Source organism: Vanacampus margaritifer, chromosome 2, assembly GCF_051991255.1.
Source record: "Vanacampus margaritifer isolate UIUO_Vmar chromosome 2, RoL_Vmar_1.0, whole genome shotgun sequence".
Classification (NCBI taxonomy): Eukaryota; Metazoa; Chordata; class Actinopteri; order Syngnathiformes; family Syngnathidae; genus Vanacampus; species Vanacampus margaritifer.
The window spans coordinates 14,890,187-14,905,294 of NC_135433.1; positions in this window are offsets into that span (position 1 = coordinate 14,890,187).

The following is a 15,108-nucleotide window of genomic DNA, read 5'->3' on the forward strand; positions in this document are numbered from 1 at the left end:
CTAAACCCCGCATCACTTCGGCATTGCTACGGAAGAGGATTAAGGCTAGTGAAGAGGAAAAGAAAAAGGTTGTCAGGATCCTGAATTTATTCTCAGCATTCTGACTTCTGACTTTAAAGTGATAAAGTGAGAATTCTGATTTAAAAGTGAGAATTCTGATTTTACTTTAATCTCAGAATTCTTACTTTAACCTTAGAATTCTAACTTGAATCTCAAAATTCTGACTTTAATCTCAGAATTCTCCCTTTAAAGTCAGAATTCCGACTTTAATCTCAGAATTCTAACTTGAATCTCAAAATTCTCACTTTAATCTCAGAATTCTCCCTTTAAAGTCAGAATTCCGACTTTAATCTCAGAATTCTCACTTTATTACTTTAATCTCAGAATTCTCCCTTTAAAGTCAGAATTCCGACTTTAATCTCAGAATTCTCACTTTATTACTTTAATCTCAGAATTCTCCCTTTAAAGTCAGAATTCTCCCTTTAAAGTCAGAATTCCGACTTTAATCTCAGAATTCTCACTTTAAAGTCAGAATTCTGAGATTAAAGTGATAAAGTGAGAATTCTGATTTAAAAGTGAGAATTCTGATTTTACTTTAATCTCAGAATTCTTAAAGTGATAAAGTGAGAATTCTGATTTAAAAGTGAGAATTCTGATTTTACTTTAGTCTCAGAATTCTTACTTTAACCTTAGAATTCTAACTTGAATCTCAAAATTCTGACTTTAATCTCAGAATTCTCCCTTTAAAATCAGAATTACGACTTTAATCTCAGAATTCTCACTTTATTACTTTAATCTCAGAATTCCCCCTTTAAAGTCAGAATTCTGAGATTAAAGTGATAAAGTGAGAATTCTGATTTTACTTTAATCTCAGAATTCTTAAAATGATAAAGTGAGAATTCTGATTTAAAAGTGAGAATTCTGATTTTACTTTAGTCTCAGAATTCTTACTTTAACCTTAGAATTCTAACTTGAATCTCAAAATTCTGACTTTAATCTCAGAATTCTCCCTTTAAAGTCAGAATTCCGACTTTAATCTCAGAATTCTCACTTTATTACTTTAATCTCAGAATTCTCACTTTAAAGTCAGAATTCTGAGATTAAAGTGATAAAGTGAGAATTCTGATTTAAAAGTGAGAATTCTGATTTTACTTTAATCTCAGAATTCTTAAAGTGATAAAGTGAGAATTCTGATTTAAAAGTGAGAATTCTGATTTTACTTTAGTCTCAGAATTCTTACTTTAACCTTAGAATTCTAACTTGAATCTCAAAATTCTGACTTTAATCTCAGAATTCTCCCTTTAAAATCAGAATTACGACTTTAATCTCAGAATTCTCACTTTATTACTTTAATCTCAGAATTCCCCCTTTAAAGTCAGAATTCTGAGATTAAAGTGATAAAGTGAGAATTCTGATTTTACTTTAATCTCAGAATTCTTAAAATGATAAAGTGAGAATTCTGATTTAAAAGTGAGAATTCTGATTTTACTTTAGTCTCAGAATTCTTACTTTAACCTTAGAATTCTAACTTGAATCTCAAAATTCTGACTTTAATCTCAGAATTCTCCCTTTAAAGTCAGAATTCCGACTTTAATCTCAGAATTCTCACTTTATTATTTTAATCTCAGAATTCTCACTTTAAAGTCAGAATTCTGAGATTAAAGTAAAATCAGAATTTTCACTTTAAAGTCAGAATTCTGAGATTAAAGTCAGAATTTTGAGATTCAAGTCAGAATTTTGAGATTCAAGTTAGAATTATCCCTTTAAAGTCACAATTCTGAGAATAAAGTGAGAATCCTGCCAGCTCTTTTTTCTTCTTCTCTTCATTGGCCCTAATCCTCTTCCGTACTATTGCAGAGTTCAGTGTGATGCAGTACAGTTGTATACCAAGGACAACTCTTGTATTGGATCATATTGTATGCTGCAGGTGCATCTTACGGTTTGTCATGCATTGCATAATTATGCTTTAGGACAGACCGCCGGTCATGTACTAAAATAAAAGCTCTTTGAATTTCAATGAGTAGTGACAGTGACGTGACTGGCAGACATGTATGCCTTTCTCCGCCCTTTGCGCAAATTTGCTCCCATTTGTGACAGACATTGACAAAAATCATGACTGTTAATATTTGACATCAAAGGCATGTTCGACACAAGGATGAAATGGTTTACGGTTTACCAATGAATGGACTGTGATAAACGGTAATTAACTTTAGTACCAGAGGTGGGCACTTCCGTCTCTCTGTAGCCCATCCTGACGGCTGCACACATTTCGGCGAGTGCTTTATGACACGAAGCCTAAAAAAAATACACCGACTAAGATGACTCGTTTGTACTGACCCAGATCGATGGACGAAAACGTGCTTCAGTCCATCTTTAGTCAGTTTTTTTTCCCGAGGCTTTGCGTCATAATGCATTTGCTGAAAATGCGGACATCTGTTAAAGACGGCAAGAGCCGAAAGTGCCCACTCTCTCTGACTGCCATATTTCGTAACTCTGAGAAAAAGAGTTGTACAGTAGATTACTGCAGCATCTCCTGATATGCAAACTAAAAATAGCTGTGAGCAAACTGTGAAACAAGACACGTACCGCAGAAAAAGGAGACGTACCATACAAGACACAAATCGTAGAAGACTTTAGAACAAGTAGTGAAATGATCAAGACGTGATGCGTAGAAAAAGTGAACCATTGAAGATGTTAACTAAAAGATCTGAAGTGTAAAAGCAGAAAACGCACACGATAGACACAGAATTGGAATGTCAACTGTACACGACCTGAATCATAGAAGACGTGAATTATAAAAGGGAAAGACAAAAAAACAACAACGATATTTAAACCATGAAGGTGATCAAACTGTAGAAGAAACGAACAATAGAACAAGAAGTAAACCGTTGAAAACGCCCAATTGTAAAAGAAGAAGAAGGACTGTAGTTAACATAAGCTGTTAAATAACAGTAGGAAGATTGTAGAAGACCTTAACCACAGAAAAAAACGGAAGAAGACAACTGAAGAAGAAGAGGTGAACTGTAAAAGATGCGAGCTGAAGAAGAAGATGAAAATTTGTTGCATTGATTATTTTTTCATCTCAGTGGGGAAATTGGATGTGGCTGATTTGAGGTACGATCATGCTCTGGGAACACAAAAGCTGCAAGGCAAGGTAGCACTATTCCGCCGATCGCTTTGTTCACTATCGTCATTGTGCAAAACGTTGATACGATTTCCTCTCTAGTTGCGCGACAGCCTCCGTCACACGAGGCGTCTTCACTTGCCTGCTGCTTTCATGACTTAAACTGCAGGGATTATTCAAGTGGACGCGGACAGATAAAACCCTGAACGAGAACTCCTCGGATCAGGGAAAATATAAGGAGAAGATTTTCAGACGGCTGACTCAACACCAAGAGGATGAGCGGCGTCTGGATCCTACATGAATATTCATTCACACACGACTCCATCTTGCTGATATTTGAAGATTGTTTCCCGTTTTACGGCCCCCCCGGTGGCACCCGAGGCCGCCAAATGCTACCCGCCCTCACCCGTTTGGCTCTTTTTGTCCTCGCTCGCTCGTGAAGCTGCCTGACCAGCTGGCCGGGACGGGTCGCCCCAGGCTGCCTTGGACCCGGATCAAGCGCCAACGTTTGCCTCCTGCATGTTGCCGCCCTCGCCAAACAAAGATGTCTGCTTTTCAGTCGTAACATTTGCTGTGTGCAAAAACACTACAAATACATCTTTAATACATTTTGATAAATTGCTTATAGCTAAATCCATTTTGTTCTAAAACAATCCTCTCTAAGGTTTTTATCCAGTACAAAAATCCCTATACTGGAATGCCATTACATCTTCGATCCCAGAAAATCAAGTCATTCTAAGCAAAATCGTCCCTTAAAGAATTGTTTTCCACCACAGAATCAGCTCGTTTTCACCACTTGTTCACTATAATGCATCTTTCTCACCGGCGTATTTTCATCATTTGCACTCAGCATTATTCACATCATTTATCCTCTCGGTTGCAATTTGCTGAAGTAATAACTGCTGCTTCCTCATGGGAATAATAAACTTTTATGCAAAAAAAAAAATTCAATTATTGAAACAAATAGTGGTTTACACTTTCCATGTAGCCAAGTCAGGCAACCTAAATTATGAGAAATGCAGAGCGGGAGATCAAGCGTGCGCAGATTAAATGTGACGGATGACGAGCCGACTCTACGGCTTAAGCGCCGCACCTCCGTCCTCGTCGGATTTGTTGCTTAATTTCAACGTCACACATGGGGAGGGAAGAAAAGTTGGTGGCGGTGAAGAGTGCGATGAGGATAAATGGAGATTGTGTCGGCAGAAGAAAATTTGGAGAAGTCATACTTCAATGAAAAACAGGGACATACGCACTCTTTGTGTATTTGGTGCAACAAGGAGGAGAGATTGAGAGACCCCCAGGTGGCAACAAGGGGTGTAACGATAAATTGTTTTGACCGATACGATATGTATTGATATAAGGCCACACGCTATGATACAAATCAATATATCGTTCTTTAGAGACAATACAATTTTATAAGATAAAGGCGATTTTTGATATGGTGTTTCGATATAGTAACAAATGCTTCTATGTAAATAATCCTATATTTATTAACGGTAACTCCAAATAACAATAGAATGCCATTTCATTGGATTTTATTTGAAAACCAATCAGATTTGCTAATTCCAAAACCATCGTTTTTGGTCTCGCCGTTACCAAGATTCCAACTGACATGAGTGATATACTAACATACAGCAGGAGCTGCTTGGCTCAGAGAGTAGATCGTCTGTCTCACAACCTGCAGTCGTGGGTTTGTTCTTCAACCCTTGAGGGACTTTTAAAAACATATCTCTATATAGTTTACTCTATTTCAAGTGTAAATTTTACTCAATTTTAAGTGGGTGTCAGTAAGGTGGGGGCTTTAGGACCCAGATGCGGGAAGGCAGAGCAAGGAGGCAGAGGTGCTGTCCAAAAAGAGGTTTTAATTTCTAATCAAAAAAAGCTAACTTCAAAATACAAAATAAACTGAACTAACAAAACATGAAGCTAAACATGACAAAACAACTAAGGCGAGACTAACAACATGACATGGATCCTGATAAGGCAAAGAGGTCAGCGTGACGTGGCGAAAGACTTACGACAGTGGCAACAATGAACCGACACAGACAGGGGGGAGACAACCGACTAAATACACCAACACTAATGACATAACAAGACACACCTGGCTGAGGGCACTGATTCGATGACACATGAGGGTAATGGGGAAAGGTAGACACAATCAGGGTTGACACAGACACCACACAAGGAAGGGCAAGTGACCTGAAACGAGAGGAGTCAGACTTTTCACAATAAAACAGGAAATGACACGACAAGGGGAACACACAAGGAAAACAGAGACTAAACATGACAGGGACTAAACAAGACTGAAAATAAACATGACAGTGGGACCACTTTGGAGTAAAATTTACTGTGTAGTATTCATGTATTCGTCACAAATGTTTGCGTATTTTTGTCTAATATTTTTGTATTTTGTGCTAATATTTTATGAAGTGCATTGTATCATATTTTAATATTTGTGTCTAATATTTTGTATTTTAATGCAATACTTGTTAATGTTTCATTTTTTGTGTATTATTTATTAGATTATATACAATTGCTGCATAAAAAAAATGTTAACTGTATTTTTTCCAGTATTTTAGTAAATTTCGATATTTTGTTGGCTTGTTATCTTATTAGCACGTGCATGTTTTGTCCAGTGCCTCTCCGATTAGCAAATGCCTGCCTGCTGTATTTCTTTTAGCAGTGCTGTGATATAATACACAAAATTAAGAGTTCATTAAGAGTGGAAGTGACATATTGTGTGTATGTGCGCGTGCGCGTGCGTAAAGCACGCTAATGACTCGTCAAAAAGAATGTGTGCCATGTCTTTTTCTTGTGTGTGTGCACTACTGGCTCCAACTCCCACAATTACTGTGAAAAACAGAAAACGCACACATGCTGATGCTTGTTGTGGCTGCCAGATTGTTTCTTCTTTAGTTGTTGTTGTGAGAAAGTTTTACTTCTCTTTTCAGGCCAGACAGCAGAAAAAAAAAACTCCCACAGAGATGAGCAGGACACTCTTTTGGCTCCAGTTTGAGGACAATTAGCTCTTCTGCTACTTTTCTCAAACGCAACGTTCACATTCTTACCTGTCAGGCAACTGTCCAAAGATAATTGCACTTCATGCAAAAAAAAAAAAAAAAAAAACACATATATATATATATATATATATATATATATATATATATATATATATATATATATATATATATATACACTCAACTTTTGCTATTTTGCAAGAGTGATTTTCATTATTATGCTTGCAACAACATCTGAGGGGTATATATTTCAATAAGTACTTTTACTTTAGGTCTTTAAAGAAATTGGGGTTTTCCTCAGATTTTGGCATCTTGGCAAATGAAAAAAATTGTTTAGTATAATATAATCATTTTATTAATATTAAAATATTTTGCTACTAAATATTAGTTTAAATTAAAAAATATATATATATATATATATATATATACTGTATATCCAAATGCATTCTAAGCTCAAACATCCATCAAATGATAATTTTATAAAAGATTATTTAAAACATGAACAGATCTGGACTGGCCAACTGACACAGAGGACAGGTGCTCGGTGGGCCGGTGTCTTTTTGGGCCGATGCGGACCTATTTAGATATTATTTTCCTCAATTTTTCCCCAAGAGACCACAGTGTCTTAATGCATCGATAGCAAACTGAACCAAACAACAAACAGTGGCAGACAGGGCCGGCGTTAGCCATTTTGGTGCCATAAGCACCAAAATGCACTGTGGTTCCCTAGCCACCACCCCACCTCTGGCAGAAATATACAACATCTGTGTATTTGTCAGTTTTGCTTTATTTTACAGTCTTATATTTGTGAAAGTTTTTAAATAAGAGGCCTACTGAAATTCACTATGCATATAAACAATTTCATTTTCATCAGTCATCTGTGATGATGGGGCAAATAAATAATAGAATGTTTCCACGCACCCCCTGCAATGTGCTCACGCACAACTATATTGCTGTTTGGTGCACTGAATGAGTTTTTCTATGCAAATTTGAGATGTCCTACTGTGTGAGTGGTCATTGAACACACCTGGAGTCGTGAGTATGAGTACAGACGCTCCCCTACTTACGAACATTCGAGTTCCGAACAACCGTACATACGAACATGTCTGCGCGTACAGTATGTCGAAAAATGTTCGGAAAGAGATGCTGTAAGTTAGATTTTGTATTGCGCGCCTTTTTCCGAGCAGTGCTTCTTTCCGCCGCTAATACCGACGCTTGGCGCTGTGAGAGCTCATTGGAGGCTCAGCAACGTGTCGAGGAGGAAGAGGAAGAAACGCCGGTCCCCATGAAGGAGGAAGTAACTTTTAAAGCGCATTCCAGCGACGACAAAGACCCTCCCATGATATAAAATCCTCCTCTTCCTCCTCCTCCATCATCTCCTTAAGCATCGAGTACATCTTCCAAAAGTAAGTTAAACTTCATTTTATTTATCTTATTACGTACATGTACATACTGTGTGTGTCTCTCGCTCTCTCTCTCTAACATACGTAGTACAGTACTGTACGTATTCTCTCCATTTTATTAAATGTTTTTTTCAGTACAAACCAATACAGGTTACTTATACAAGCCTTAAACATACTTATATAAACCTTCAATATACTTATATAGGCTTTAAACATAAATTATAATACAAAATATAGCACTGAAGCAACTTACGAACAAATTCGCCTTACGAACGATCGCTCGGAACGTAACTCGTTCGTAAGTAGGGGAGCGCCTGTACTTGCTTTTCTTTTGCTTAAATGCAGCTATCGGTCGTTAAATGCAAGCACTCGTTTATCAAACTGAAATAAAAGTGTGTTGGTCGTGTCGTAGTAATCACGCAAAATAGTGTGACGTCATTGCGTGCGCCCTCCCTCGGCGGGGAATACGACTTGCCTTAAGCTCCGCGTACGTGGAAGAATTGATTTCATTTCACTCAATATGGCCGAAAGAAGAGGAACACAAAATGTATGCTTTACAAACTTTTATTTTAGATATTACATTCCGATATTATAATTACTATTATTCAGATTGTTTCCGAGCTTGAATTTTTTGCTGCGCCCGCCCCCAGGCAGTTGATGCCCTATGCGCAGTACGTGATAAGCAAATGCCAAGCGCCATGTCTGGTGGCAGAGCTACGTGGTAGCCTGGGGTGGTCAGTAGCCATGTGTGAATATAAATTTGATGTGAATCTGTCTTCAGGATAGAACATTTGACCCTTTTAGTCAAAAAAACGTCAAATTAAAATGCATATATATGCAGAACCTTGATCAACATACAAGCAGGAAACGGTGTCGGCTCTGATTGGCTGTTAGCCAGTAAATGCATGAGATAGAAGTGCATAAAGGTCCTAATGGCTTTTTGTTTCCATGGCTCACTCAGTGCTGCCATTTCAGTTAGCAACCAAATTCAGAAGGCTTCGGCCGTAACTCTGCAGTCGTGTGGCCTCCCCGGAGGTCAGCATGACTAATGAACCCCGGAGATGCTGTGCACCTCCCGGGAGGGTTCGGGCTCAGCTGGCATTCAGCTAAGCGTCTCGTAGGAAGCGTCGTATGGCAAGCCCTTTGAGCATATATCCCGCCATATGCCATAACACCGACGCACGCGCTTGCCATCCACAGAAAAAAAACAACAACACCAACTCCCGTTCGCACCTGAGCCGCCGTGCTCTCACGCTCTGATGCCCCGATGTTCATGTGCAGCTTGGAGGTAAACGCTGCCATGGAAATCACATCTCACTTGGCTCTGAGGAGAATGGAAAGGAGTTGGGTGCGGGTCCACCTTTAATAAACAAGAGCATGGACATGTGGACTGCTAGAAGGTTGCAGGTTCCATGCCAACAAGCAGGCCAAACCAAAAACAGCATGGATGGACATGCTCAGGTGTGGTGAGGCGCTGATTTTCACTCACATTGCTTAACAGCCAAGCAACGACCAATCACAGATCACCTGTTTTCTGTAGCTGAGCTGTGATTGGTCGTTGCAACTGTGATGTCATCTTCAGTCGACAGCAAGTGGCAAAATGACCGTTCCCTGAGATGGATTAAAAAGGGCCTGATTTTGCTGTTTAATTCATATCCCACAAACAAAATATTAATCTGAATGTGATGTTTAGACTAGTGGGGCTGCATAGAACACATTATTGTCAAGAAATTTTGGCGCGGTTGACTTGAAGAATTATAAAAACTGGATGTAATTTCACATAAAAATGAATTGAAATAAAAGTTTAAAAACAAAGAGTTCTGAAAAGATTACATGGAAATGTTTTGTGGCATTTAAAAAGAGGCCAGATGTAATCAGCTGACAGCGGGCACAACACAATCCAGCTGTGAGGAACACAAACGATGTTATGAGCAGTTGGAAGCAACGTTGTATGTTATTTCTGCTCTATGAATAATGTGAACGTTACCTTCAGCTGACTTGGCGGCTGCAACACACACACGGTCACACACGGTCACACACATTTCATCTGCCAACATCTGTTGTTCCTCGAGGGTCTTTGAGTGCATTCGCAATGGCAAACTCATAAACGCACACACACGCTTGCACGAACACACTCCATCCATATTATGAGCAGTGCAAGTGACTCAAGAGCAGTTTTGGCGTACACATTGACTTGCGCGGGAAAAAAATGGCTGCCAGCTATATTTTATAGATTTACTACTGTTTTTGCCCCACATTTTTAGAAATGATAACCTCCGCTTGAGCGCACTTGCAGCACACGCACGTGGGAAAATGTAGTTAACTCAGTCACTGCCATTGACGGCTATAGAAAATTCATTTTTACTTTTTCTATTAGTTTAACGATTTTTTTCACTTTTGCTAACAAGAGTATGAAAACCAAGACTTTTTTTATTGTAAATTTAGAACAGATAAAATTTGTGATTAATCGTGAGTTAACTAGTGAAGTAATGTGATTAGTTACAATTAAAAAAAATTATTGGCTGACGCCCCTAATTTAAAAAAAAGGGGCGACAGACGATTACAATTTTTAATCGTAATTAATCGCATAACTTGAATAGTTGACTCACGATTAATCACAAATTTTATATCTGTTATTTTTTTTTTAGTTTTTTTATAAAAAAAATAATAATGAAATGGGAAAAAAATGTTAAACTAATAGAAATAGTTCACATGAATTTTTGACGTCTATAGTCGTCAATGGCAGTGAATGAGTTAAAGTGCATACCATCAATATCTTTTTATCATCTGCTTCGTTTTCACACTTGCTGCGACGACGAGATTCCCTGGAGAGTCACACACAACACAAGGTGTGTGCGTGCCACTTGATCATTCCTCCGTACAGCAACACGACACGTTAACATGGTGAATGCATTCACACTATTTGATTGGTTACATCGCACAGTCGCAACATGGCCTGCAGATGCGGAGGAAGCTCTCAATCAAGTCGACAAAGAGAGTGCAATAATTTTCACTACTGTACTTTACTACTGTATGCCCACGTCAACCTCTGAAAATATAAGAGATGACCGCACCAGTAATTTGTATTTCATGGACATTAAATGACATCGTCATCCTCTCCGCTCACTACAACTTAATGGCACTAAATGACGAAAACACTTTTTGGACCTTCTCGGTCCAACCTTGCTTTCTGATGTCATCTTTCGCACAACTGTTGTGTACTGTACTGTGTTCTTGGCGCAAATCCATTGCCATGTGTGGCAAATCAAGAGCAAATTTGCCTCCAGCAGTGTTTGCGCTGGTATATCATTAGAGCAATATCCTTAGTGAATAGGACGTTAACAGGGAGCGAGCTGCGGGTGCAGTTATGGAGCAAGTTTTAGCACTCTTAGCGGACGCAGCGCATTCTCGGTGGATATGGCCCACGGTGTTTTGATTTGATCAAAGTGTGATCCCATTTAGGGGATTGTTGAGAATCTTCTGCCTAGATTTAGTCATAACTGTTTTAATTTACTTATTTCCTCAGTAGAACTTTTATCTGTGGATGTGTCTTTGTAAGTGCTGTCGCAATTTCTGCTCATGTCATCATGTCTAAAGGACCTCGTCTGTTTCCACATCAATGGGCCAGTGTCTGGGGTTGAACTCAATGTGTATTGGATGATATGCTGTAAAAGTGTAAAAAGTCTTATCTGCTTCCGGCTGTCGTCATGTGAATTGAACTCAGGGTTGGGGGCTGTTCCCTGGGGTTTTTTCAAGATAGTATAAGAATGCTGTGAGTCCGCTAAAATAACACACTTGTGAGAGGACTGCAGCCATTTGTCTGTAAACTTGCTTGTGTCCAGAATATTCTGTAAAATAAATCCTTCGAAGGACCTGTTTACCGATCTCCAGTCTGTATTCAGAAAATCAACAATCTCTCTACCCGAACAACAACGAACACGCGGAAGACAAAGATAGTCTTCTAACAGGATCCACACTTAATTTTCTTTTCAAAAGTCGTGTGGCATGAACTAGCTTTAGATATAAATTTTTCATCTAACACAGATGTAGGCAAACCCCGGCCCGCGGGCCAAATACGGCCCGTTATGCGTTTCAATCCGGCCCGCTGAATTTATCCAATAAGGCTAGAATTTTTTATTTATTTTTTTTGTTCAGCTCAGTGGCCGAGTGGTTAGAGTGTCCGCCCTGAGACTGGGAGGTCCTGGGTTCAATTCCCGGCCGGGTCATACCAAAGACTATACTAGACTATATAACTTCTACACACCCGGAAAATATGATCACTGGGTCGGGGTCTCACTGATAAGCTCGTTTATGCACAGAAAGCGGACAGAAAGATACGCAGGGTACATTCATAACAACGTTTGCAATTTATTAAAATAAACGGGAGAATGGCAGTAAGCTTAACTCAAGATAACTGATTCAAAAAATATAATTCTTCCTGGATTTGGACATTTACAGCAGGAGACGGCACGGTTTTGTGTTGAACACAGCAATAATGTCCTGATAGTCCAGAGAATCGGTCAATTCTTTTTTGAAAGAAAGCAGGGACAAAGAGTTCAGTCTATCAGTCAACATTGTGGCACTGTTGCGTGTTTTGATCCTTTTGACAGCTGAAGATAGTCTTTCTACATGTTGTCATGGGTGAGGTGAGGAGCGCGCATGCAGGAGACTGTTGATATTGGTGAATACATCCCCGGGGCGTGCGTCGAGCACTTCTATGAGCGTTTCCTCGTTGGCTTTTGGCTTCTTTTTGAGCTGCTGCACAAACACCGTGTGCTATGCGTCCCCCACGGAGATGGAAAAGTGGTCAGAGACGGATTGGATGTACGCGCTTTGTCCTCAGCGCGTGACAGGCAGCAGCGGCTATCATGCAGCCGCATGTGTCACACGTACTGTGGGCCCGGGTTAAAAATGGGTGGGCCAATGGAAAAAAATTCTTTAACTTTACGCCTTGAATTGAAATCTATTAATAATAGATGCAGTCACCAGGTTTGACAGATCACAGTGTATGTGCTATTATAATCTATTTACATTTCTCCTCCCACTTTGCCAAATAGTGTGTAAATGCCGCATCTTGCATATTCATTGAGGCAAACGTACTACCTGGATTAGGGCTATTTTAATAATAATCATAATAATAATAATACATTTCATTTAAAAACAGCACCTTTCAGAACACCCAAGGTCACTTTACAAAGCATAAAAACACAGCAAAAGTTGAGCTAAAACAATAAAAATGAAGCTATTGGAAAAGCTGTTTTAAATATGTGGATTTTGCACATTTGAAAAACGCAGTCCTAAGTGCACACTATAAGTAAATTGGGTTGTACATTTATCTGTGTGTTTTTGCTGTGCTATGAGGTCCAAATGCTCCTGATCCGGCCCATCTGTCAAAATTTCAAACCCATTGTGGCCCGCAAGTCAAAAAGTTTGCCCACCCCTGATCTAACACCATGCTAGGTAGATTTGCGCCCTTACAATCTCTTTTCATTCAATCATTTTTTTTTACTGTATATCTGTGTTAGCTTTGCCATACTGCCATTAGCAGAAGTGTCTGATCGCTGAGTCATGACTATGCCTCGGTGATGATGTCGTCCATATATGCGCTCACCGTTTGCGGAGAACAAAGTGTGGGCGTCGCTCAGCCCTGAGTGGAGCGCCGTTCTGTTTGAACTCTCCGCCACTCCACAGCGGGCGTGGGCGAGGAGCACAGGAAAATACGGAGGTTTTCCCCTGTGCCACAGACAGAGGCTACAATGTGAAATCCACTGCGAGCGTGGAGGTGGTGGTAATGGTCCGCCATGCAGGATTCTGTCGAGTCATGGTTTTCCACTCAGTGCTAGTTTAGCATTTCAGTTCTAATTAGCAGCAAGTGTCAATTAGCGAGCGACGTTCCTTGACCGCGTCCTGTGATTTACGCAGACATACATTGATCCAGGGCAAACCTCTGCGTGATTTATGAGCTGCATGTTCACAAGCGACAAGATGCTAATTTACAGTGCGTTTCCGCAGGGATTTTGCACAACACGAGAAGCAACTGTGACACAAATCTTGGAATGCTTTTTTCCCAATGACAAATCAATTCTGAAGCTGTGACTGGGCTATGACTGATGGGTTTTTCAGTGACTCCTCACTTCACCTAGCCCATGCCGAGTCATTAGGTGTGACGGCCCAGCGTGAAATTACAAGCTAGGTTAACTCATTTGCCTCCTATACCTCTGTCACCAGGCCTACAAATAGAGAAAATGCGCTTATTGAAAACCTAACTGTCTCAAAATGCTTCCAAATGGATATCGCTTAAGTCCCTGTACAGTAATTTGAAAGCAAATGTCTTCTAAATTTGACACACCAAAGAGAAGAGTATTGTTAACAACACTATCAAATTTGTGTGATTAAAAAGTGTATAAATTTAGCCTTCATAGTCATTCTGTATGCTCTCAAATGCTGTGGACGTGTTCAGTGAATGTGCTGAAACCACGCTCTACTCAGCTGTCAATCAAATACTGCTTTTATGATCTGGAAAAATGGTCGTCACTTCATCTGCAGAGGTGGCAAATCTAGGTCCAGAAAGTAAAAACCCTGCCTCAGTTCTGCTTTAGCCCCAGGTGCTATAGCTAGCTCCCATGATGCTTGTTTACCTGCTAGGGAGCTAGCCATCTTAACTCTTTGACTGCCAGACGTTTTCAGAAACGGGATGTCGCCAGTGCCAGCCGATTTAAGCATTTTGACTGATCTTTTAAGGTCCACAGAAAATGTTGTGTTTGGACTATGGAAACACACATACTACCAAATGACACAAGAAACAAGATACAAAAGATTGAACTCTCATCTTTCATCAGCAAAAAAAAGTTTGTTTCTACCTTATTCCGTTCTTCAGTAATCAACAATAGAAAATGGTTAGTTTCACCGAAATGCTGTTTTGAAACAAAAAACGAAGAAAACAAGCTTTTTGTGACACGATGTTATTTCATGCACTCTAGTGAATTCTACACTTCTCTTTGTCCATGAATGATGCCACAAACACCTAAATAGTGCTTTACTTCTGTAAAACACTACCACCAACAATGAAAAAGTGTTTTTTAATATGCAAAATACGTTTATTTCCATTCAACAGTGTAACAATTTGACAAAACAATTTCGCAAACTATTTACAAATGTGTGCAACTGTGGTACTATTTACAATTATGTGGATGTTTCAAATACAGTTTTTCTTTTTGTAACACTCCCCTGCGTGCAAGGAGACGCAGCAGGATTTGCACAACAGATTCATTTCACTGCGATTGCCCCTTTCGCGTGCAGACGTTACACTTTCTTGACGGCCTTTTTTTCCGGGGAATAGCAAGTAGCAGACTGTACCCACTCCTCCGATGAATATGCATTGGACTCGGGGCACTCTTCGTCGTCCGATTGAACGTCCGCCTGTGCAGAAGTGCTCGGTTGTGCTCCGCGTTTTCCGGTGTTAGCATCGCTAGCCGGTGAGGCTTTATGATGTGGTCATAGCCGCCGCGTCAACGCTTCCAACTTCGGCGTCAACCTCGGAGCCACTATCATCATCATCATCGTC